Here is a 26,096-nt window from a genome sequence, read left to right on the forward strand (position 1 = left end):
TTACTCAGCTATAAAAATGAAAGCATTTGAATCAGTTCTAATGAGGTGGATGAAACTGGAGCCTATTATACAGGGTGAAGTAAGTCAGAAAAAGAAACAACAATGCAGTATATTAACGCAAATATGTGGAGACCATTCAGGTATGACCTAAATCAAATCCCTTATGATTATACAGTGGAAGTGAGAAATAGATTTAAGGGCCTAGATCTGATAGAGTGCCTGATGAACTATGGAATGAGGTTCGTGACATTGTACAGGAGACAGGGATCAAGACCATCCCCATGGAAAAGAAATGCAAAAAAGCAAAATGGCTGTCTGGGGAGGCCTTACAAATAGCTGTGAAAAAGAGAGAGGCAAAAATCAAAGGAGAAAAGGAAAGATATAAGCATCTGAATGCAGAATTCCAAAGAATATCAAGAAGAGATAAGAAGGCCTTCTTCAGCGATCAATGCAAAGAAATCGAGGAAAACAACAGAATGGGAAAGACTAGAGATCTCTTCAAGGAAATTAGAGATATCAAGGGAATATTTCATGCAAAGATGGGCTCGATAAAGGACAGAAATGGTCTGGACCTAAGAGAAGCAGAAGATATTAAGAAGAGGTGGCAAGAATACACAGAAGAACTATACAAAAAAGATCTTCATGACCCAGATAATCATGATTATGTGATCACTAATCTAGAGCCAGACAACTTGGAATGTGAAGTCAAGTGGGCCTTAGAAAGCATCACTACAAACAAAGCTAGTGGAGGTGATGCAATTCCAGTGGAGCTGTTTCAAGTCCTGAGGGATGATGCTGTAAAAGTGCTGCACACAATATGCCAGCAAATTTGGAAAATTCAGTAGTGGCCACAGGACTAGAAAAGGTCAGTTTTCATTCCAATCCCAAAGAAAGGCAATGCCAAAGAATGCTCAAACTACCGCACAATTGCACTCATCTCACACGCTAGTAAAGTAATGCTCAAAATTCTCCAAGCCAGGCTTCAGCAATACATGAACTGTGAACTCCCTGATGTTCAAGCTGGTTTTGGAAAAGGCAGAGGAACCAGAGATCAAATTGCCAACATCCGCTGGATCATGGAAAAAGCAAGAGAGTTCCAGAAAAACATCTATTTCTGCTTTATTGACTATGCCAAAGCCTTTGACTGTGTGGATCACAATAAACTGTGGAAAATTCTGAAAGAGATGGGAATACCAGACCACCTGACCTGCCTCTTGAGAGATCTGCATGCAGGTCAGGAAGCAACAGTTAGAACTGGACATGGGACAACAGACTGGTTCCAAATAGGAAAAGGAGTACGTCAAAGCTGTATATTGTCACCCTGCTTATTTAACTTATATGCAGAATACATCATGAGAAACGCTGGACTGGAAGAAACACAAGCTGGAATCAAGATTGCTGGGAGAAATATCAATAACCTCAGATATGCAGATGACACCACCTTATGGCAAAAAGTGAAGAGGAGCTAAAAAGCCTCTTGATGAAAGTGAAAGAGGAGAGCGAAAAATTTGGCTTAAAGCTCAACATTCAGTAAACGAAAATCATGACATCCGGTCCCATCACTTCATGGGAAATAGATGGGGAAACAGTGGAAACAGTGTCAGACTTTATTTTGGGGGGCTCCAAGATCAATGCAGATGGTGACTGCAGCCATGAGATTAAAAGACATTTACTCCTTGGAAGAAAAGTTATGACTAACCTAGATAGTATATTCAAAAGCAGAGACATTACTTTGCCGACTAAGGTCCGTCTAGTCAAAGCTATGGTTCTTCCTGTGGTCATGTATGGATGTGAGAGTTGGACTGTGAAGAAGGCTGAGCGCCTAGGAATTGATGCTTTTGAACTGTGGTGTTGGAGAAGACTCTTCAGAGTCCCTTGGACTGCAAGGAGATCCAACCAGTCCATTTTGAAGGAGATCAACCCTGGGATTTCTTTGGAAGGAATGATGCTGAAGCTGAAACTCCAGTACTTTGGCCACCTCATGTGAAGTGTTGACTCATTGGAAAATACTCTGATGCTGGGAGGGATTGGGAGCAGGAGGAGAAAGGGACTATCGAGGATGAGATGGCTGGATGGCATCACGGACTCGATGGACATGAGTCTGAGTGAACTCTGCGAGATGGTGATGTACAGGGAGGCCTGGCGTGCTGCGATTCATGGGGTCGCAAAGAGTCGGACACGACTGAGTGACTGAACTGAACTGATATGCAAGACAGCAAAAGATACAATGATGTAAAGAACAAACTTTTGGACTATGTGGCAGAGGCTGAGGGTGGAATGATGTGAGAGAACAGCATTGAAACATGTATATTACCATATGTAAAACAGATGACCAGTGTAAATTTGATACAGAAAGCAGGGCACTCTAAACTGGTGCTCTGGGACAACCCAGAGTGATGGGATGGGGAGGGAGGCGAGAGGGATTTTTGAGATGGGGGGACACATGTACACCCATTGCTGATTCATGTCGATATATGGCTTCTAATTAAAATAAATTATTTTTTTTAAAAAGGACCCAGAAGAACTTCCACCCCAGTGAGTGAGGGAATAATCCCCCAATTAAGGAGAGAGTCAGGAAGAAAGACTTTTAGCCTAGCAGGTATCTTTCAAACAAAGAAGCCTGGGATTCTAATCTGTTTATTATAGAGATCCTAGTACTTAAATGCAACCTCTGTCTGGGACTTCTACTCGACTTTTAGAATATTACCCAGAATGTTAAGAATCAAAATCTGTCCTTACCAACTTCAACAGATATTTGTTCAGAGCAATGGTGTAGGAGTCAGATTGACCAATGGACACCTGACCAGTCAGTCAGAAGTGAAGTCAAAGGCTACAAACATACTCACTTAGAGTCCTGAGTGAGATCTGGGGATCCAGTGATAAATCTGATCTCATCTGGGTTTGGGCACCATAACTGTTAAAGAAAAAATTATTCATGGCCCTTGTTATAGATGGTAAGAAAAACTTCATTCAATGGAGGACTGTTGTCGTAAGTATAGGGATCATTGTAATGGTGTCTTGCAGTGGACGAGGGAGATCAGACTTAACTTTGAATACAGCAAGGAAAGAAGTGAATTTTAATCCAAGGGACATGGTGATGGCGATGATGGAGGCGAGTGGTCAGTGGTTGTAAAACCACTAAGAGGAAACATCAGAAGTAAGAGGATTCTGGCTAAACTGACCAAACAGAATTCTTGTTGAAGGCAGGCCAGCGTGATCAGACATCATATGGGAGATGTGTGGGAAGAGGAAACCACTTAGATATTGAGGCTAGGAATTCCGGCTAAACTTACTTAGCAAGATTCTTGCTAAAACTGATAATACAGAGATAAATACGGAAGCCCAAAAGTCAAGGTCTAGTTGAGAAGAGAGATCAAAAGAGCCTGAGTAGAATTTTGTCAAGGAGAGAATCTTGACAGCAGGTCAAGAGTGTCATGTTACAGATGAAGTTACAGGTAGAAAATTTCCTTGTCATAACAATGAAATATAAAAACCCTATTAATCAGAGATAAACACCACTGTATGGACACATATTTATACCATGTGAGAATAGTGTAATGGTTTCTAAACTGCAGTACCAATAGTAGACTTTTAGATGATTGTAGATGATCTAAGGCATAAGTTATCTCAAAGATATCAGAGCAGTTGTCCACATGTCACTAGATGGTGCATTATTCTGGGAAATAATTTAATAGTTAAATGCATCTTATAAAGAAAAAAAATGCAGTACAAGTAGTATGGTTCAGTTCAGTCACTCAGTCATGTCCGACTCTTTGTTACCCCATGAATCGCAGCACGCCAGGCCTCCCTGTCCATCACCAACTCCCTGAGTTCACTCAGACTCACGTCCATTGAGTCAGTGATGCCATCCAGCCATCTCATCCTCTGTCGTCCCCTTTTCCTCCTGCCCCCAATCCCTCCCAGCATCAGAGTCTTTTCCAATGAGTCAACTCTTCGCATGAGGTGGCCAAAGTACTGGAGCTTCAGCTTTAGCATCGTTCCTTCCAAAGAAATCTCAGGGCTGATCTCCTTCAGAATGGACTGGTTGGATCTCCTTGCAGTCCAAGGGACTCTCAAAAGCCTTCTCCAACACCACAGTTCAAAAGCATCAATTCTTTGGCGCTCAGTCTTCTTGACAGTCCAACTCTCACATCCATACATGACCACAGGTAAAACCATAGCCTTGACTAGACGGACCTTAGTTGGCAAAGTAATGTCTCTGCTTTTGAATATGCTATCTAGGTTGGTCATAACTTTTCTTCCAAGGAGTAAACGTCCTTTAATCTCATGGCTGCAGTCACCATCTGCAGTGATTTTGGAGCCCAGAAAAATAAAGTCTGACACTGTTTCCACTGTTTCCCCATCTATTTCCAGAAGTGATGGGACCAGATGCCATGATCTTCGTTTTCTGAATGTTGAGCTTTAAGCCAACTTTTTCACTCTCCAGTTTCACTTTCATCAAGAGGCTCTTTAGTTCCTCTTCACTTTCTGCCATAAGGGTGGTGTCATCTGCATATCTGAGCTTATTGATATTTCTCCTGGCAATCTTGATTCCAGCTTGTGTTTCTTCCAGTCCAGTGTTTCTCATGATATACTCTGTATATAAGTTAAATAAGCAGGGTGACAATATACAGCCTTGACGTACTCCTTTTCCTATTTGGAACCAGTCTGTTGTCCCATGTCCAGTTCTAACTATTGCTTCCTGACCTGCATACAGATTTCTCAAGAGGCAGGTCAGGTGGTCTGCTATTCCCATCTCTTTCAGAATTTTCCACAGTTTATTGTGATCCACACAGTCAAAGGCTTTGGCATAGTCAATAAAGCAGAAATAGATGTTTTTCTGGAACTCTCTTGCTTGTTCCATGATCCAGCGGATGTTGGCAATTTGATCTCTGGTTCCTCTGCCTTTTCTAAAACCAGCTTGAACATCAGGAAGTTCACAGTTCATGTATTGCTGAAGCCTGGCTTGGAGAATTTTGAGCTTTACTTTACTAGCATGTGAGATGAGTGCAATTGTGCAGTAGTTTGAGCATTCTTTGGCATTGCCTTTCTTTGGGATTAGAATGAAAACTGACCTTTTCCAGTCCTGTGGCCACTGATGAGTTTTCCAAATTTGTTGGCTTATTGAGTGCAGCACTTTCACAGCGTCATCTTTCAGGATTTGAAACAGCTCCACTGGAATTGCATCACCTCCACTAGCTTTGTTCGTAGTGATGCTTCCTGAGGCCCACTTGACTTCACATTCCAGGATGTCTGGCTCTAGATGAGTGATCACACCATTGTGATTATCTGGGTCATGAAGATCTTTTTTGTACAGTTCTTCTGTGTATTCTTGCCACCTCTTCTTAATATCTTCTGCTTCTCTTAGGTCCAGACCATTTTTGTCCTTTATCGAGCCCATCTTTACATGACATGTTCCCTTGGTATCTCTAATTTCCTTGAAGAGATCTCTATTCTTTCCCATTCTGTTATTTTCCTCTATTTCTTTGCATTGATTGCTGAAGAAAGCTTTCTTATCTCTTCTTGCTATTCTCTGGAACTCTGCATTCAGATGCTTATATCTTTCCTTTTCTCCTTTCGTTTTTGCCTCTCTCTTTTTCACAGCTATTTGTAAGGCCTCCCCAGACAGCCATTTTGCTTTTTTGCATTTCTTTTCCATGGGAAAGGAAATAAGTAGTATAAAAGTATGGAAAAATCATGAAAGGGGTACCTTGAATGAATTAATGATGTGAATCATTATTGTATCAGAAAAAGTACTATTATATACATTTTTGAGATACATATGTAGTGAAGTTAGAAACATTAGTAGAAAGGGCATACATTGACTTCAGTTCAGGGTCAAAGGGAAAAATATGTGTAAAGCACATAATAAGGGCTACAATACATCTCAAATATTTTATTTCCTTTTGAAATAAGAAATGAGGGAGGAGAAAAGTAGCAGCAGTAGCACCTAGGCCCAGGAATCAAGAAATATTCATTTAAGGCCTGGCTCAACTGATAAAGAATCTGCCTGCAGTAGAGGAGACCTGGGTCCAATCCCTGGGTTGAGAAGATTCTCTGGAGAAGGAAATGGCAACACACTGCATCACTACTGCCTGGAGAATTCCATGGACAGAGGAACTGGGCAGGCTACAGTCCATGGGATTGCAAAGAGTCAGACATTACTGTGAGACAGATTTTCAGTTTCGTTTTTTTTTTTTTTTTCTTAAAGGATAGTACTATGTGTTCTAAATCCTTTTTTCTCTCTAGACTGGTTTAGTACTCAGTACAATAAGGATTTGAACAAAATAATTGGCAAAGGCCCAAACAGCTCCAGAATTCTATTGTTCTCTTTTCCCCAATGGAGAAGGAAATGGCAATCCACTCCAGTATTCTTGCCTAGAGAATCCCATGGACGGAGGAGTCTGGTAGGTTACAGTCCATGTGGGTCACTGAGAGTCGGACACGACTGAGCGACTTCACCTTCATGCACTGGAGAAGGAAATGGCAACCCACTCCAGTATTCTTGCCTGGAGAATCCCAGGGATGGGGGAGCCTGGTGGGCTGCCGTCTATGGAGTTGCACAGATGGACAAGACTGAAGTGACTTAGCAGCAGCAGCAGCAGTTCTCACCAAGGGTCCTTGTTTGTGTATGCTTAATGCCTTAATGTCCATGTACCCAGTTAGTAATAACACTTTTGTGTGTATCTAACTAACAAGCTGACATTTTATCTACCAGTTCAGAATGAGACAGGAAATTGAAGAGAAAGCAAAAAGGAAACACACTGTCAAAATATAAACAATGAGATAACTTGGAATTCTGAGCAAAATGGCCTGTAGCATAAGAAGCAGGAAATGGTAGTAAATGGTTCAAGAGTAGTAAATAATGAAGCTGGAAAGCAAGTCATCAAGAGCATTAGAGGTCAGGCTGAGAAAGTAGTCTTCATTCAAGAGTGGGGGTGCCATTTTATGAGTGTCTTGCAGGTCAGAGTCCTTCTAAGCCACTCTCTCACCTAGAAACTGAATTCAAACATGGAATTTTCTCTTTTCTCTGTTTTGCCACACCATCTATTAAAGCTTTTTCACAGTTGGACAAATGTGAAAGAATGTGCTTTAACTACTTCATTACATTTCAATCACAAGAGCAGGCAAGACAATGGATCTAAGACCAAAAAATGCAAATTACTGCAAACTAGCCTTATAAAAGTCTTAGGATAGTAGAGGAAGTTAAAAGCAGGCCTAGGTTAAAAGTACCCTGTAAACCAGATACTTCAAAAATAATCACTGGCTTTTCCCCAATAAGGCCCCCTAGGGAGCTCTATTTTACAAAAACAAAATGAAAGTAAAAATTATTCTGAAAAGCACAACAGGTTTGTGCCCAAAGATACTCCACACAGTCATTTACAATGGTACTGCCTCAGGATAGCTCAACACAAAGGAAGTCTATAGGTAAACCAAGACATATCTTGTCTGCATTCAGATGGGCTTCCCTTGTGGCTCACCTGGTAAAGAATCCACCTGCAATGCAGGAGACCTGGGTTTGATCCCTGGGATTGGAAGAGGCCCTGGAGAAAGGAAAGGCTACCTGCTACAGTACTCTGGCCTGGAAAATTCCATGGACAGTCCATGGGCTTGCAAAGAGTCAGACATGACTGAGCGACTTTCACATTTAACTTCCTTTTCTCCTTTGCCTTTCACTTCTCTTCTTTTCTCAGCTATTTGTAAGGCCTCCTCAGATAACCGTTTTGCCTTTTTGCATTTCTTTTTCTTGGAGATGGTTTTGAGCCTGGACTATGAAAGAGTGGATTCAGCAGAGCCCAAGCCTTGAAAAGGGAAAGTTCGACTATTTGTCACATTAAAAAGAATGAGACATCCTGAAACGCTAGTCTTTTAAATGTGCCTTTCCTCACAAAGACTGTTCAGAACCCAGTTGCCTTCCCTGATTGCTCTGCTTTCCCCAGGATTTGGCAGGCCCTGAGGTCCTCTTTTCCTACAAGTTCTTTCATCATGCCTGCACAGTGAATAAAACTTAAAATGCAATGATGCTTGGATGGGGGCCACCTGCAATCTTTCACTAGGGAATCAGAACCAGGGTGATGTCTGGGCCTCCAAGGGGGAGAAGGGTCAGGAGACATCCTTGTGAAGGCAAAGCAGAATGGGTGCTTTTCAAGGGATAAGGTCCATGCTTTCCTTGGAGGTTTTAAAGGAGTTCCTATTCCCAAAGAGTTAACAGAATAAGAAAAGAACTTATTTGCCCTTGAATCAATAAGTGGAGGTTCGGATGGTGGAGGTGGATGAGGACTAATAAACTTGCTTTCATTCTGACCTTCCCAGACGTTTTTCCAGTTGAGAATCACTCGAACTGCCAGGCATGGGACATGGACTCTAGACTCCACCCCTTGCCCAGGCTGAGAGATTGTCCATCTAAAACAGGCCTTCAATTGGGAACTGGACTCTTGTGTTGTAAATCTCCTACCTTAGGGAAAATGGCCACACCAACACCCTCAGAGACACATGATTTGACTGGCTGAGCTGCAGCTTGAGCACAAGATGATTGGTCTGCTCCTGAATGAACAAACAAAATTAGACATATAGATACAGAGAACATATTAATAGTTACCAGTGGGGTAGGTGGGTGGGGGAAGATAAAATTGGTCAAGTGGTCAACTATATAATGATAAATGAAAACTAAACTTTTTGTGGTGATCAGGCTATAGTATAAAGAAGTTGAAATATAATATTGTATACATGAAACTTACACAATGTTATAAACCAGTGTTACTTTAAATACAAGAAATTTAGAGCTCTCCACAAGAAAAAAAAATCATGTAATCAAGGAATGTTACTCAACAATACAAATAATTAAAACTCACCAATAAGGCAGCAAAAAACATGATTAAAAAATGAGGCAAAAACTTTATCAGACATAGCATCAATGATGATATACACATGACAAAGAAGCATATGAAAAAGTGTTCCACATCATATGTCATCAGGGAAATATAAGTTTAAGCAACAGTAAGATACCACTACACACCTATTAGCATAACCAAAACACAGAACACTGAAAGTAGCTAATGCTGGCTAGGATATGAAGAGCAATAGGAACACTAATTCATCCCTTGTTGGAATGCAAAACTGTACCACCACTTTGGTCAGCAGTTTTTGATTTCTTACAAAACTAATCCAATTCTTTTCCTACAGTTCATCAATTGCACTCGATGTTTACCCAAAGAATTGAAAACTTATGTCCAAATAAAAATCTGCACAAGGATGTTTATGGGAGCTTTATTCATAATTTCCAGAACTTGGAAGCACCCAAGAAGTCTTTCAATAAGTGAATGGATTTATAAACTGTCGTACATCAAAACAATTGAATATTATTTGCAATAAAAATAAATGAGCTATCATGCCATGAAGACATGAAAGATACTTAAATGCATATTACTAAGTGAAAAAGGCCAATCTGAATGGAGTATATATTGTATGATTCCAGAGACATAACACTCAGGAAAAAGCAAATCTATGGAGTCAGGAAAAAGTGGTTGTCAGGATTTGGTGGTAGGGAGAGGAGGGATGAATCAGTGGAGCACAGGTGATATTTATTGTGGTGTAAATACTCTGTGCACTACTATAATGATGTACACATATTATTATACCTTTGTCCAAACCCACAGAATGTAAAACTTATTGTAAAACACTAGGAGATAATCCTAGTGTAAACTGTGGATTACAATGGGTCAATTTAGGTTCATCAGTTGTGACAAATACACCACTCTAGTGGGTGATGATGGGGGAGTTTATGCACCTATTGGGGTGGGAATGCATGGGAACTCTATACTTTACACTTAATTTTTCTGTGAGCCTAAAACTGTTCTAAAAAAATAAAGTGTTTACAAAAAAATAATCTTTTAAAGAAGGAAGTCTTGTCACATGGTGCAACATGAATTGAGGACATTACGCCAAGTGAAATAAGCCAATCACATCACAAAAATATATATATACTGTATTATTATACTTATATGAGGTATCTAGAGTAGTCAGTCTCATAGAAACAGAAAGTGAAATGTTGTCTGCCAGTGGCTTGGTATAGAGGTAAATGAATTATTATGTAATGTGCATAGAATTTTCACTTTGCAAGTTGAAAAGGGATTTGAGATGGATTGTATGATATGAATATATTCAATACTACTAAGCTGTACAGTTAGGAATTGATAATTTTATGTTGTGCATATTTTACCACAATTTAAAAAAGGGAAGGCATTCTGATACATTGCTACAACATGGATGGAACTTGAAGAGGTTATACAAAGTGAAATAAGCTATATACAAATATTGTATAATTCCACTGATACGAGGTACATAGAGTAGTTCAATTCATAGAAACAAAAAATAAAATGGTGGTTTCCAGGAACTGGGGGGAGGGAGGAATGGAGAGTTACTGTTTTATGAATAGAGAATTTCAGTTTGGGAAAATGAAAAATTCTTGAGAATGGATGGTGGTGACAATTGCATATTAACTCTGTATAAATGTACAATGGCTGATTCGTGTTGATGTATGGCAGAGACCACATTATTGTAAAGCAATTATCCTCCAATTAAAAAAATGGTTAGGGACTTCCTTGGTGGTCCAGTGAGTGAGATTCCATGCTTCCACTGTGGGGAGCACAGATTCAATCCCTGGTGGGAGAACTAAGATCCCACATGCCACATGGCATGGTCAAAAACATTTTTTAATTAAAAAAGAGTTAATTTAAATGATTAAATGATAAATTTTATATTATGTATATTTTATTACATTTTAAAAACACATAGGTATAAAATCTAAATTCTGTAAAACAATTTACATAAATCCTCGTGATCGCCTCTACCTATCATTCCTGTCTGATCTCTCACCACTCCATCTACTTTATAGTTTAGCTAAATTGTTCTTTAATTTGTCAAGTAGGAAATATTTTCTAGCTTAGTGGATATATATATACTACTTTTTAATCTGTCTTGTGTCTCTTCCTTTTGGGAATTGCCACTTCCTGATTCAGTATGACTCTGGTGAGACTGTTGATCAGAAACCCTACCTTCCTCTCTCCATAGAGGCAAGAATATAATCTTTAAACTGCAATCAGAGCACCCATTCTAGTGGATAGTGATTCATCCATAAATTCATATGTGATCCAAGCAAGGTCAAACTGAGTACTTTTGGAGCTATTAATATGGGGACTTGGAAAAGAGATTGCCTCTCCTTCTGAGTGTGTGAGCTTAATGTAATATAATTCTGAAGGTACTGAAGTACCATCTTTCTCAATATGAAGAAAAAAGCTGAAAATGAAGTAAGCAAAGGAATGCTGAACTGAAAGATGAGGAGAGATCACTGAAGGCAGCTTCTGTATGTAGATCCAGACTCGCTTTATAAATTTGTTTAATTAACTGCCTTTACTGTTAGACTGCAAGCTACACTGACTACTGTCTTACTCACCTTTATATTTCCATAGTTTGTAGCATTTATTACATCATAAATATTTAAACATCACCTTTTGAAAAACTAAATTATTATGCATGGGGCATGCTCATTGCACAATAATATAAATATTCACCAAAGTTTTTTTTCTAATATTTTTGTGATTTGATGTATTTAATTTAAATTCGTGGTGTGAGGGGGGAGATCTAATCTGTGTTTTCCCCATATGATCAGTCAGATATTCTTTACACAATTTAATGAATGATTCAGCCATTCCTCACTCGTTTGAAATATTACCTTTAAAGTCTTATATGTGTCCATTTCTGGGGTTTATATCCCATTATATTGACTTGTGTACACATTTCTACATAAATAATAGATTGTTTTAATTATTGTATCATTTTTATATTATTTAATGTACATAAAGATCTCCCAAAATGTAACTTTATTTTTCTATGATTTATGGAAAAACACATGAACAATGTGAAAATACTAAAAATTGCTGACTGAAATTTTCCCGTTTTCCTTTTATTTTTTATCATAATTTTTATTAATGTTTTTAATTAAGATAATCTATTTGTTTAATACTGAGTGTTTTAGAAGTAAATTGGAAAATAGCAAATAAAAAGCACAGCAGCCATCTTGACCAAGAAAGCAGTTAAGATGTAGAAGAATAAGGAATACCATAGAATAGATAAGATACCATAGAAAAGTTGACAGTAAAGAGAATGTGCTGGGCATTTAATTATTTTTCATATTTCCCCTCAATCCTCCCCCCTCATTCTTCTGGTATTTTCACACTATAAACAATGAGTGAATGGTAATTCTTAGGAAGAAGCTCATACTTTGATACCAATTTTACTGATGCTTGGAATTACTATGAAACCTTTACTGAAAATTCAAAATTTACTAGATCGTAGTCATATAGAACTAACAGCAAATGAGAGAAAAACTTTATTGGAAACTTAATGGATTTATAAGAATTCAGTTATACAGCAAAGACTGAGTGTCACCAAAAGAGAGCATTGACTGGCTGCTGCAGGACCACCTCACAGGCATTATTTGCTTTGGTGAGGTCACCACAATCCAGGCTGGGGTCTTCAATTTTAGAGATCTACTGGTCATGTCCCAGAATCCATCCAAATACAGGAGGTGAAATTTCGATGATTATATCATAAGACTGAAAGATATAAAAGAGGACGGTTTATTCATTTATATTGAGAAATGCAATAATCATCCAGATTAGATATGTCTCTTGAGAAGGTAACATCCCACCTTTCCTTCTAGATAGATTATAAGGGAAGCAAAATTATTAGTGTATTTCTTCATAAACATTAAATCAAAGTCATAAGATGCCAATAACGGGCATCTTATTTATACCTGATGTAAATTTGCCTGCACAATGAAGATTTATCTGACACACAGACCAGATGTCTCCATTGCCCAAGGCATTTTTCCCTCAGAAAAGTTCTAGGATGTCTACCTCTGTATTACTTATTTTTTTAGACTGCCATAATTGATCAACTGGCCCCATTCTGACCCCATTACCCATCAACATGTTCTTTTATTCTCCAGAAAATCTGTATTTATTTACAGAAATAATACAGGTTTATAATTGAACAGTATATAATTCAAACAACATAGACAAAATTATCCTTGTCACCAAACTTCTACTTTTCTTCAGTTTTATTTCTAAAAGAAATCACAGGTATCAGTTCTTTCTAAATCCTTTTCTATGCATTTAAATGTTCATACAGATAGTACTTACAGTAATATAAAATTTAGACAGTTTGAATATAAATTAGTTCATTCTGCAATTTAATTCATTTTAACCCACTTAATAAAATATCAATGATTTTTCTTTATCAAAATAGACCTACTATTTCAACAGCTCACAATATTATACTGCATGACAGAATAGTCATTCCTCTCTCAAAAGAAATTTCTATCTTTGAAATTTTTCTTTATAATAAAAAAGCATATTTGTAAGAATTTTCCCATAGGCTCCATAGGTAAATTATGTGTCAAAGAGTACACACTTTTTAAAGTTTTAATGCTGCTAATATAAAAATACACACTCTCATAACCAGTGTATATATCACCACATCCTCCCTAAAACAGATTACATAGATTTTTGATTGTTGCAAATGTAATGTGCTAAAAATGATATCTTGAATTGTACTTCCATGATTAATAAGGAAGTTAAATAATTATCATTATTGGTCATTAATATTTTACCTTCTAAGAACTGTCTGTTCCTTGAACATTTTTCTATCAAGTTATTTGTATTTCTGTGTTATATATAAAAGTGTTTTAAGGACTCAAATCAAGATGGTGGAGTAGGAGGATGTGGCCCTCCCCCCATGAACATATCAAAAATACATCTACAAGTGGAAAAAATTCTCACTAAAAACTAACTGAATACTAGCAGAAAGACTCTTGAACAATCAAGGTTGTAAGAAAGATACATGAAGAATTGGGTAGGAAGGGAAATGATCAGATTAGGACTTGTGCCTCTGGGAGAAGATTCAGAGGAAAACAGAGACTATACATGTATAGATATTCACTGGAGACTGTGTAGTTTGAGCAACATACTGAATGACCCACCCCTGGGGTCTGACAAATGGAAGCGCCCCCTTGGCTGATTGAAGGCTCAGTGGGACTAACAAGAGGGCTGTGGGAAGCCTTGACTCTCTTTGTGATGAGCACTTGAATGCTTGCTTGCTCCCAAACACGGGCAGGAAAGGTTGAATTGAAACCACACAGGTCGTTGACTCATTTCCCATGACCAATCTGGTGTGTGCCCCAGCCTGAATCAAGCAAACACTCTAGCCCCATTTGGCTCACACTGAAACTCCCCACTAAAGCAAAAGCAGTCAGAAATGAAGAAAGAGCTCAGCTATAAGATGCCACAGTGACTCAGACACTAAGCATGTCTGAGCAGGGACTGGGCAACCATTGTGATTGATAGCATAGACAGCACATCACAGGAAGACCAGATCATTGAAAGTGGCCAGACTGCCATACCATACTCTGTGCCCTGACCCTTGTTCAGTACTCACACCATTACCTCTTGCCCCAGCACTGCTCTTCTCTGGGGCTAAGGGAGCCTGTGCTGGAAAGCAGAAGAATACACACTTCAAGGGAACTGAAGTACTTCAGACTCAACCCTCAGGGCTTCTGTTCCAGCAACCTGAGATCTGACCCAACCCCCAATAGGGTGGCGGCAGTCACTGAACAAAGGGAAAGTCCCTCCTCACATCTGCCTTCTGCCCTAGCCCGACTCTCCAGCCCCATCTTCTACCATGATGATAGATGCTAGCACACCCTGAGGAAAGATGTGACTTGTGTTCATATCAAATCTAGCTCTATCACCAAAGTCACTGGGCACACATAGACTCACACATAAGGACATCCCTTCAAGACAATTGATTTACTTAATTTCATAGAGACAGAGAAAAATAAGCAAATTGAGAAGACAGAATTTTTCTCAATTGAAAAAGAAAAAAAGGAACCAATAAAACAGAAATGAACAATTTATTAGATAAAGAATTAAAAGCATTAGTAATAACAATGCTAACTAAATTATATAAGAGAATAGATGGGCACAATGAAAATTTTAACAAGGAAGCAGAAAAAAATACATATATATATATATATATAAAATCAGTCAGAAGTAAAGAATAAGGTTTCCCTAGTGACTCAGTGGTAGAGTATCCACCTGCCAATGAAGAAGACATTGGTTTGACCCCCTGGTCTGGGAGGATCCCACATGCTGCAGGACAACTGAGCTTGCATGCCACAATCACTGAGCTTGTGCTCTAGAAACCAGATCCGCAACTGTTGAGCCCACAGGCTGCAACTACTGAAGCCCATCCACCCTAGAGCCAATACTCTGCATCAAGAGAGGCCATTAAAATGAGAAGCCTGTGTAACATAACTAGAGTATCCCCCACTCACCACAACTAGAGAAAAGCCTATTAAGCTATGAACACCTAGCACAAAAATAAATAAATAAAATTATTTTTTTAAGAAGTAAAAATAAAATAAATAAAAAACACACTAGAAGGAGTGAACAGCAAACTAGGTGATACAGAAGAATGCATATAGAAGAATGTATTCTATCTGAAAGATAGAATAGAAGTCAGCAGCACAACACAACAGGAAAAAGAAAAACAAATTTTAAAAAATGGAAACTGATTAAGAGATTTTGGGGATAACATCAAGCATACAAACACTCACATTATAGGGGTCCCAGAAAGAGAAGAGATAGATAAGGAGGTAAAAATGCGTTTAATAAAATTATAGAAGAAAATTTCCCAAACCTGGAAAAGGAAAGATATTCAGGTATAGGAAAACAAAGATCAAACCCAAACAGACCCACAGCAAGACACAGTCATAATTAAAATGGCTAAAGTCAAAGATAAATAATTCTAGGTCACGGAGTGAATGAAACTGTTGGAAGATTTGGCTGGAGGCCCCTTCTTTCTCTCTATCCCAGGAATATGCACCCACTTGTCATCGCTCCACTAGAAGCTCCTCCAAGGATATGGTCTTGTTAGCATAATATGTTTCTGGGACTATCTGGATGATCTATATACAGGACTGAACCCAAGTAAAACCTTGATATACATTATAAAATTCTGGCAGCCAGTGTGGTCTGTTCATCATGTAGTACCCAAAACAAGCCTCATATGTACTGCCAAAGTGACCTTGATTAAGGCTATAAAGATGGCTGACAAAATGACAGAGTGGAGGACATAAGCAATGCCCTCTCATTAAAACATAAAAATCACAGCTAATTGCTAAAGAACAATCGAGAAAAAAACACAGGAATCTACCAAAAATTGGTACCCGGTATCCAAAGATAAAACAGAAGTGGCAATGAGACAGAGTGAAAGTCCTGAGCCTCACATCAGGATTCCCAGCCTGGGGTTCTGTCAACAAGAGAAGGAGACCCCAGAGAATCTGGCTTTGATGGACAGTGAGGGTGATCACAGGAATTCCATGAGACAGGAAGAAAGAAAAACTGCAATATTGGAGGGGAAAACAAGACCCTGTGAGCATCAGGACACATGGGCAAAAATCAGTGACCTCATAAGAGACTAGATCACACCTACCTGTTAGTATTGGAGGGTCTGCTGTGGAGCTGGTGGTGGCTGTGGCTCACTGCAAGGACAAAGACACTGGTAGACAACAGTTCTGGAAAGTGCTCATTGGTACAAGCCTTCCTGCAGAATACCATTTTCTACTCAAGACCTAGCCTCACCTAACAGCCTGTAGGATTCAATGCTGGGATGTCTCAGGCAAAACAACCAACAGGGAGGGAACAGAGTCCCACATATCAGCTCACAGGCTTGGTAAAGCCTTCCTGAGCAGAGCTCTGCCAACCAGAGAGACAGGACCCAGCTCCAACCACCAGCAGGAAGGAACCAGATCCTCTCACCAAGAAGCCTGCAAAAGCCCCTTAGATAGCCTCATCCAACAGAATGTAGACAATAGAAGCAAGAACTACAATCCAACAGCTCGCAGAAAAGAAACTGCAATCACAGAAAGTTAGACAAAAAAAGATGAAAGAGGAATATATACCAAATGAAGGGAGGAATATAACCCAAATGAAGGAACAAGATAAAACCCCAGAAGAACAACTAAATGAAGTGAAAACAGGCAATATGCTGAAAAATAATTCAGAGTAATGATAGTGAAGATAATCCAAAATCTCAGGAAAAGAATGGAGGTAGAGATTGTGAGGATGCAAAAAATGTTTAACAAAGATGCAGAAGGACTAAAAGCAAACAAAGGAAACTATAAGCAAAGTGAAAAGGCAACCCTCAGAATGGGAGAAAATAATAGCAAATGAAACAACTAACAAAGGATTAATTTCTAAAATATACAAGCAGCTCATACAACTCAATACCAGAAAAACAAACAACCCAATCAAAAAGTGGGAAAAAGACCTAAACAGACATCTCGCCAAAGGAGACATACAGATGGCTAACAAACACGTGAAAAGATGCTCAACATTGCTCATTATTAGAGAAATGCACATCAAAACTATGAGATATCACCTCACACCGGTCAGAATGGCCCTCATCAAAAAGTCTACAAATAGTAAATGCTGGAAAGGGTGTGGAGAAAAGTGAACACGCTTTAACTGTTGGTTGGAATGTAAATTGATACAGCCACTATGGAAGATGGCATGGAGATTCCTTAAAAAACTAGGAATAAAACCACCATATGATCCAGCAATCCCACTCCTAGGCATATACCCTGAGGAAACCAAAATTGAAAGAGACACGTGTATCCCATTGTTCACTGCAGGACTATTTACAATAGCTAGAACATGGAAACAACCTAGATGTCCATCAACAGATGATGGATAAAGAACTTGTGGTATATATACACAATAGGATATTACTCAGCCATAAAAAGGAATGCATTTGAGTCAGTTCTAATGAGGTGGATGAACCTGGAACCTATTATACATAGTGAAGTGAGTCAGAAAGAGAAAGACAAATACTGTATTCTAACAGTATTCTAACACATATATACAGAATCTAGAAAAATGGTACTGAAGAATTTATTTACAGGGCAACAGTGGAGAAACAGACATAGGGAATAGATTTATGGACATGGGGAGAGGGGAGGAGAGGGTGAGATGTATGGAAAGAGTAACATAGAAACTTACATTACCATATGTAATAGAAAACCAACAGGAACTTGCTGTATGGCTCAGGAAACTCAAACAGGGGCTCTGTATCAACCTAGAGGGGTAAGATGGGGAGGGAGATGGGAGGGAGTTTCAAAAGGGAAGGGATATATGTATACCTATGGCTGATTCATGTTGAGGTTTGACAGATAATAGCAAAACTCTGTAAAGCAATTATCCTTCAATAAAAATAAATAAAAAACAAAGAGATGAACAATACAATAGTTAAATTAAAAATATACTAGAAAGAATCAATATCAGAGGAACTGAGGGATAAGAACAGAAAAGCAGTGAGCTGGAAGATAGAATGGTGGAAATGACTGCTGTGGAACAGACTAAAGAATGAGAAAAAGATAATGACAGTCTAAGAGACCTCTAGGACAACATTAAATGTATGAATATTGGCATTATAGGGATCCCAGAAGGAGAACAGAGAGAGAAGTGACTTGAAAAAACACTTGGAGAGATAATAGCTGAAAACTTTCCCCACGTGGGAAAGGAAACAGTTACCCAGGTACAAGCAGCACAAAGAAACTTGGGCAGGATAAACTCAAGGAGGAACAGAGAGTTACATTTTAGTCAAAGTGACAAAAATTAAAAACAAAGAAAAGATATTAAAAGCAACGAAGGAAAAGCAACAAATACCATACCAGGGAACTCCATAAGGTAATCAGCTGATTTCCCAGTAGAAACTTTGCAGGTCGAAGGGAATGGCATGGTATATTTAAAGTGATGAAAGGGAAGAACCTACAAACCAAGAATACTCTACCTAGCAAGATGCATATTAAGATGCAACAGAGAACTCAAAAGTTTATAGACAAGAAAAAGTTAAGAGAATTCAGCAACACCAAACTACATTTGCAACAAATGCTAAAGGAAATTCTGTAAATAGAAAAGAAAAGTCCACTACAAAAAGTAAGATCATTACAAGTAAAAAAGTTGATGGATAAAGACAAGAATAAAGTTAGGAAATTACCTACACAAAAATATGATATAAAAACAAGCAATTGTGAGGAGAGTACAAATGCAGGATACTGGAAATGTATTTAAAATTAAAACACAAGCAGAATGACCATCATCAAAAAAAAATCTACAAATAATAAATGCTGGAGAGGATATGGAGAAAAGGGAACACTCTTGCAATGTTGGTAAGAATATATATAAACTGATACAGCCACAATGGAAAAAAGTATGTGAGTTCCTTAGAAAACTACCATATGACTCAGAAATCCCACTACCAGGCATATACCCTCCTGCTGCTGCTGCTGCTGCTAAGTTGCTTCAGTCGTGTCCAACTCTGTGCGACTCCATAGATGGCAGCTCACCAGGCTCCGCCATCCCAGGGATTCTCCAGGCAAGAACACTGGAGTGGGTTGCCATTTCCTTCTCCACATGAAAGTGGAAAGTGAAAGTGAAGTCACAGTCATGTCCGACTCTTAGTGACTCCATGGACTGCAGCTTACCAGGCTCCTCCATCCATGGGAGTTTCCAGGCAAGAGTAGTGGAGTGGGTTGCCATTTTCTTCTCCACATATATCCTGAGAAAACCGCAATTCAAACAGACATATGTACCCTAGTGTTTATTGCAGCACTATTTACAATAGCCAAGACATGAAAGACAGAAGTAAATTGACAGATGAATGGACAAAGAAGTTGTGGTACGTATATACAGTGGAATATCACTCAGCCATAAAAAGGAATAAACGTGAATCAGTTGAACTGAGATGGGTGAACATATAGCCTGTTACACAGAATGAAGGAAGTCAGAAAGAAAAAAACAAACAAACAAATATCATACAGTAAAGCATACATGTAGAATCTAGAAAACAGTACTGATGAACCTATCTGCATGGAAGGAATTGAGACACAGATGTAGTAAACAGACTTGTGGACACAGTAAGGGAGGGAGAGAATAGGACAAATTGAGAAAGTAGCATTGACACATATGCAATACCATGTGTAAAATAGATAGCTAATGGGAAGCTACTATATAACACAGAGAGTCCAGTCTGGCACTGTGATGACCTAGAGGAGTGGGATGGGGCATGGGGTTGGAGGGAAGCTCAAGAGATCACACATACACACTGCTTCAGTCGTGCCTGACCCTTTGTGATCCTATGGACTGTAGCTTGCCAGGCTCCTCTGTCAATGGGATTCTTCAGGTAAGAATATTGGAGTGGGTTGCCATGCCTTTCTACAGGGGATCTCCCCCACTCAGGGATCAAATCCGGGTCTTCTGCATCTTCAGCACTGCAGAAGTTATATATATATATATATATATATATATATATATATATATAGTTGCAATGTTGGTAAGAAGTTATATATATAGTTAAGTCTCATTTGCATTGTTGTATGTTAGAAACCAATACAATATTGTAAAGCAATTATCCCTCAATTAAAAAATAAATTAAAGACCAATAATTTAAAACAATCCCATTTATATACAGACTGCTATATTAATACTTTATGGTAACCACAAACTGAAAATCCACACTAGATATACATACAAAAAAAGAAAACAAACACTCTAAACACAAAACTAAGCTTAATCATCAAATCAAAACAGAAGAGAACAAAAGAGGAAGGGAAGAAAAAGGCCTACAAAACAAATTGAAAAAAATTAACAAAATGGCAATGCAAACATATATATTAACAAAAGGGTGGCAGAAACATACATATCAATAAATACCTTAAATGTAAATAGATTAAATGTTCCATCAAAATACACAGACTGGCTAAATAGATACGAAAACAAGACCCATATATATGCTGTCATAAGACAAAATAAACTTTAAAATAAACTGTTATAAGAGACAAAGAAGGGAACTACATAAAAATCAAGGGGTCAATTCGAGAAGATTGTAAATTGAAAACATATATGCACCCAACATGGGCTTCCCCAGTAGCTCAACATAAAGAATCCACCTGCAATGCAGAAGATGCAGGAGACCAGGATTTGATCCTTGGGTGGGAGAGATCCCCTGAAGAAAGGCATGGTAACCCACTCTAGTATTCTTACCTGGAGAATACCATGGAGGAGCCTGGCAGCCTACAATCCATAGGATCACAAAGAGTCAGACATGACTGAAGCAACTGAGCATGCATGCATGCACCCAACATAGAATCCCAATGTATGAGGCAACAGCTATTAGCCATTAAACAAGAAGTCAATAGTAACACAATAATAATGGCACTTTTGTCTTTAACATCCCACTTTCATCATGGAAGATCAGTCACACAGAAGATCAATAAGAAAACACAGGCTTTAAATAACATATTAGATCAGATGTACTTAATTGATACTTATAGGATATTGCATCTAAAAGCAAAGGGATACACTTTCTTCTCAATTGTACACAGAACATTCTCCTGGATAGATCACATCTTGGGACCCAAATCAAGCATTGGTAAATTTAAGAAAGTTGAAATCATTTAAAATATTTATTTTATATATAAGCTAATTAAAAGAGTGTGATGGTTTTGTCATATAGCAGTATGAATTAGCCATAGGTATACATGTGTCTCCACCATCCTGAACCCCCTCCACCTCCCTTCCAACCCTATCCTTCCAGGTTGTCACAGAGTACCAGCTTAGGGTGGCCTGCTTCACACATCAAACTCGCACTGGTCATATATTTTACATATTATAATATCTATGTTTCAATGTTATTCTCTCAAATCATCCCACACTCTCCTTCTACCACTAAGCTTTTGCACAAAAAAGGAAACTATAAGCAAGGTGAAAAGACAGCCCTCAGAATAGGAGACAATAATAGCAAATGAAACAACTGACAAAGAATTAATCTCTAAAATATACAAGCAGCTCATGCAGCTCAATACCAGAAAAATGAACAACCCAATCAAAAGGTAAGCAGACGACCTAAACAGATATTTCTCCAAAGAATACACACAGATGGCTAATAAACACATGAAAGGATGCTCAACATCACTCATAATTAGAAAACTGAAAATCAAAAACACAATGAGGAATCATCTCACACTGGTCAGAATGGCCATAATCAAAAAGTTTATAAACAATAAATGATGGAGAGGGTGTGGAGAAAAGGAAACACTTTTACACTGTTGGTGGTAATATAAACTGATAAAATCACTATGGAGAACAGTATGGATATTCCTTAAAAAATTAGGAATAAAACTATCATATGACCCAGCAATCCTGCTACTGGGCATATACCCTGAGGAAATCAGAATTGAAAAATACATATGTGCCCCAATGTTCATTGCAGTACTATTTACAAAAGCTAGGACATGCAAGCAACCTAGATGTCCATTGGAAGGTGAATAGATAAGGGAGTTGTGGTACATATACACAATGGAATATTACTTAGCTATAAAATGGAATTCATTTGAGTTAATTCTAATGAGGTGGGTGAACCTAGAGCCTATTATACAGAGTGAAATAAGTCAGAAAGAGAAAGACAAATACAATATATTAACACATATATATGAAATCTAGAAAGGTGGTACTGATGATCTTACTTACAGGGCAGCAAAGGAGACACAGATGTAAACAAAGGTCTTTTGGACTTAGTGGGAAAATTGAAATCTTATCAAGAATCTTTTTCTGATCACAGAATTATTGAAATTAGAAATCAACTGCAAGGAAAAAGAAACTGTAAAAACTATAAATACATGGAGGGGAAGCAATATACAACTAAACAACCAATGGATCACTGAAGAAATCAAAGAAAATTTTTTTTAAATACACAGAGACAAAAGAAAATGAAAGCACAATTATCCAAAACCTATGGGATGTGGCAAAGCAGTTCTAACAGGGAAGTTATATATAACCTTACTTGAGGAAACAAGAAAAATCTCAAATAAACAGCCTAACCTTATGCCTAAAGATACTAGGGGAAGAGAAAAAAAACAAAACCCCAAAATAGTAAAAGGAAAGAAATCATAAAGATTAGAGAAGAGATCAAAGAAATAGAGATGGAGAAAACAACAGAAAAGATCAATGAAACTACAATCTGACTCTGAAAAGATAAACAAAACTGATAAGCCTATAGCCAGATTCATCAAGAGGGAGAAGGCTCAAATCAGTAACATTAGAAAAGAAAAAGGAGAAGCTACAATGGACATCACAGAAATACAAAGGATCATAAGATACTACAAGTAACTGTAAGTCAATAAAATGGACAACCAGGAAAAAATGGACAGATTCTTAGAAAGGTACAGTCTCCCAAGACAGAACCAAGAAGAACAAGAAAATATGAATAGACCAATCACAAGTACTGATATTGAAAGTATGACCTTAAAACTTCCAATGAACAAAAGTGGTTTCAGAGGTTAATTCTATCAAACATTTATAGAAGAGTTAACACCTACCCATCTGAAACTATTCCAAAAATTTGAAAACAAGTAATACTTCCAAATTCATTCTATGAGGCCACCATCATCCTGATATCAACAAAGATAACACAAAAAAGATAATCACAGGCCAATATCAGTGATGAATATGGATGCAAAGATTCTCAACAAAATAGTGGAATCCAAATCCAACAATACATTAAAATAATCAGACACCATGATGAAGTGGAATTTTCTTCAGGATACAAAGATTTTTAAATATTGATTTTGCAAATCAACCAGTGTGATATACTGTATCAATAAATTGAAAAGCAAAAACCATATGATAATGCAAAAAGATAGAGAAAAACCTTTTGACAAAATTCAACACCCAATTATGATAAACTCTCTAGAAAGTGGATATAGAGGAAACCTACCCCAACATAATAAAAGCCATATATGACAAACCTACAGCTAACATATTCAATGGTGAAAAGCTGAAAGCATTTCCTCTAAGATGAGGAACAAGACAAGGATGACCAGACGGCTTTAAACTATACATAGAAAATCTCAAAAGATGGCACCAGAAAACTAGTGGAGTTCACCAGTGAACTGAGTAAACCTGCAGGATTTAAAATTAATACAAACAATCTGTTGCTTTTCTATACACTAATAATGAAAGATCAGACAGAGAAATAAAAGAAACAATCACATTTACCATCATATCAAAAACAGTAAAATGTCTAGGATTAAACCAGTCTAATGAGGCAAAGGCCAGTACGCTGAAAACTATAAGATCCCAATGAAAGAAACTAAAGATGACACAAACAAATGAAAAGATATACCATGCTCCTGAATCAGAAAAATCAATATTGTCAAAATAATTATACTACCCCAAACAATCTATAGAATCATTGCAATTCCTATCAAATTATCAATGGCATTTTTAACAGAACTGGAATAAAAACATTAAAATTTGTATGGAGGTATGAAAGACTCTGAAGAGACAAAGTAATCTTAAAAATGAAAATCAGAGCTGGAGGAAATCAGGCTCCCTGACTTCAGACTCTACTACAAAGCTACAGTTATCAAAAGAGTATGGTACTGACATAGAAACAGAAAAATAGATTGATGGAACAAAAAGAAAGCTGAAAATAAAATCACACATCCATGGCCAATTAATCTATGACAAAAGAGGTTAAGAATATACAATGCAGAAAAGACAATCCCTTCAATAAGTGCTGGAAAAACTGGACAGCTACATGTAAAAGAATGAAATTAGAACACTCACTAACACCCTACATGAAAATAAATTCAAAATGAATGAAAGACCTAAAAGTTGGGTGGAATATTATAAAACTCTTAGAAGCCAACCCAAGCAAAACACTCTTTGACATAAACTGCAATAGTATCTTGGTGAACCCACCTCCTAGAAAAATAGAAAAATGAAAAGAAACAATTTGGACCTCATTAAACTCAGGAAGTTTTGCAAAGATAGGGAAATCAATAAGGAAAACTAAAGAATGGAAGAAATATTTGCAAATGAAGCAACTAACAGGGATTATTCCCTAAAATTTACAAAGACCTCATGTGGCTCAATAGATCTCATACACACACAACTCAGTAAAAAAAAAAAAAAAAGCAGATGACCTAAATAGATATTTCTGCAAAGAACACAAACAGATGGCCAAGAAGCACAGAAAAGATGTTTAACATCACTAACAGAGAAATGCAAACCAAAACTACAATGAGAAAAATACCATTTATAGTTTGATAGGGTTTGCATTGTATCTATAGATTGCTTTGGGTAGTATAGTCATTTTTACAATATTGATTCTTTCAATCCAAGAACATGGTGTATCTTTCCATCTGTTAGTACTGTCTTCTATTTCTTTCATCAGTATCTTATAGTTTTCTGCATACCGGTCTTTAGGTAGGTTTATTCCTAGGTATTTTATTCTTTTGTAGAAATGGTGAATTAGATTGTTTCCTTAATTTCTCTTTCTGATTTTTCATTGTTAGTGTATAGGAATACAAGGGATTTCTGTACATTAATTCTGTATCTAGTAACTTTACTACATTCACTGATTAGACCTAGCAATTTTTTGGTTTCCTTCATCTTTAGGATTTTCTATGTGGAGAAGATAATGGCACCCCACTCCACTACTCTTGCCTGGAAAACCCCATGGATGGAGGAGCCTAGTGGGCTACAGTCCATGGAGTTGCTAAGAGTCAGACGCAAGTGAGTGACTTCATTTTCACTTTTCACTTTCATGCATTGGAGAAGGAAATAGCAACCCACTCCAGTGTTCTTGCCTGGAGAATCCCAGGGATGGGGGAGCCTGGTGGGCTGCCATCTATGGGATCGCACAGAGTCAGACACGACTGAAGCGACTTAGCAGCAGCAGCAGCGTGTATACTATTATGCCATCTGCACACAGTGAGACTTTTACTTCTTTTCCAATCTGGCTTCTTCTTATTCTTGTTCTTCTCTGATTGTTATTGCTACTGCTGCTGCTAAGTCGCTTCCGTCATGTCCAACTCTGTGCAACAACAGAGACAGCAGCCCACCAGGCTCCCCCATCCCGGGGATTCTCCAGGCAAGAACACTGGAGTGGGTTGCCATTTGCTCCTCCAA

The 26,096-nt window shown here is 37.9% G+C and overlaps 1 protein-coding gene across 2 annotated transcripts in view; it reads right to left on the reverse strand.

Moving 5' to 3' along the window:
- Positions 1 to 8,875: 8,875 nt before the first annotated feature.
- The window catches only part of NBDY (negative regulator of P-body association), a 65,867-nt gene continuing 48,646 nt past the window's right edge, over positions 8,876 to 26,096 (reverse strand). The window contains exons 3-4 of one of the 2 annotated variants that reach the window (XM_040266079.1): positions 16,555 to 16,603; positions 8,876 to 12,614 (exon numbers count right to left, since the gene is read on the reverse strand). The gene's annotated coding sequence lies outside the window, so the exon portion shown is untranslated. The remainder of the gene's footprint in view (positions 12,615 to 16,554; positions 16,604 to 26,096) is intronic. The other variant, XM_040266078.1, reaches the window with a different exon arrangement.

The sequence above is a fragment of the Oryx dammah genome, unplaced genomic scaffold (genome assembly GCF_014754425.2).
Source record: "Oryx dammah isolate SB20612 unplaced genomic scaffold, SCBI_Odam_1.1 HiC_scaffold_23, whole genome shotgun sequence".
Lineage (NCBI taxonomy): Eukaryota > Metazoa > Chordata > Mammalia > Artiodactyla > Bovidae > Oryx > Oryx dammah.